Source organism: Carlito syrichta, unplaced genomic scaffold (genome assembly GCF_000164805.1).
Source record: "Carlito syrichta isolate Samal-C Ts95f unplaced genomic scaffold, Tarsius_syrichta-2.0.1 Scaffold316190, whole genome shotgun sequence".
NCBI classification, from domain to species: domain Eukaryota; kingdom Metazoa; phylum Chordata; class Mammalia; order Primates; family Tarsiidae; genus Carlito; species Carlito syrichta.
Genome location: NW_007260286.1, coordinates 394,317 through 395,410, shown reverse-complemented (window position 1 = coordinate 395,410; position 1,094 = coordinate 394,317). Strand labels below are relative to the sequence as shown.

Here is a 1,094-nt window from a genome sequence, read left to right as displayed (position 1 = left end):
AGGCTGAGGCGGAAGGATCGCCGGAGCCCAGCAGGTCGAGGCTGCGGTGGCCGAGAGCGGACACTGCACTCGTCTGGGTGGCAGAGTGAGACTCCAACTCAAAAAAAAAAAGATAAGCTTCCCAAAAGAATCATCTACAAATCCAACAAATCACAAAGGCTATTACTAGTATTCCACCCTAACCCACCCTTCCACCAAGACGCAGCAGCCAGAATCAACTTTTGGAACATCAACTCTTTAATCACTCCTCCTTTCTATTTATTTTATTTTATTTTTTTGAGTCGGAGTCTCCCTGTCGCCCAGGCTGGAGGGCAGGGGCACGCTCACGGCCACCGCAGCTTTGACCTGCTGGGCTCAAGAGATCCTTCCGCTTCGGCCTTCCAAGTAGCCGAACTACAGGCACGCGCCACCACGTCCTCCTAATATTTCATTTACTGTAGAGATGAGGTCTCGCCAAGTGGCCCAGGCGGGTCTCAAACCCTTGGACTCGGGCTATCCTCTCGCCTCGGCCTCCCAAAGTGCTGCGATTACAGGCGTGAGCCACCGCGCCCGGCTAATTTTGTGTTTATTGTAGAAACGGGGGCTCGCCAAGTTGCCCAGGCTGCTCTCGAACGCGTGGACTCAGGCAATCCTCTCGCCTCCGCCTCCCAAAGTCCAGCCTTAAAGCCTCTGCACAAACCCTTCCCTCCACCTAGAGCGCGGAGAAAGCGGTTTCCAAGACGACCCCCGAAGTTCAAGGCCCAGGGCCGGAGTCCCGCAGGCTCTGATGAGCCCCAGAACCGCCTCACAGGGGCCGCTCCACGCAGGGCGTGCTAGGAACAGACTGACCTCAGGCCGACGCCAGGCGCTCCGAGCAGCACCCGCGGCCGGGCGCGGCGGCTCACGCCCGACCTGCCGGCACCTTGGGAAGCGGAGGCGAGAGCCTCGCCTGAGCCCCGCAGGTGGAGGCTGCAGCGGCGTGAGCGTGCCCCGGCCCTCCAGCCCGGGCGACAGGGAGACTCCGACTCAAAAACCAGGAGCGGCACATTCGCTTCGGGCGTGCGAGGCCCTCCCATCCCCCAAGGACACTCACCAGAGCCACCCAGAGCGCATCC

The 1,094-nt window shown here is 60.4% G+C and overlaps 1 protein-coding gene across 1 annotated transcript in view; it reads right to left on the bottom strand.

Annotated features, from left to right (window-relative positions):
- Positions 1–1,094, bottom strand: part of L2HGDH (L-2-hydroxyglutarate dehydrogenase) — a 59,374-nt gene that overhangs the window by 57,751 nt on the left and 529 nt on the right. The window lies entirely within an intron of this gene.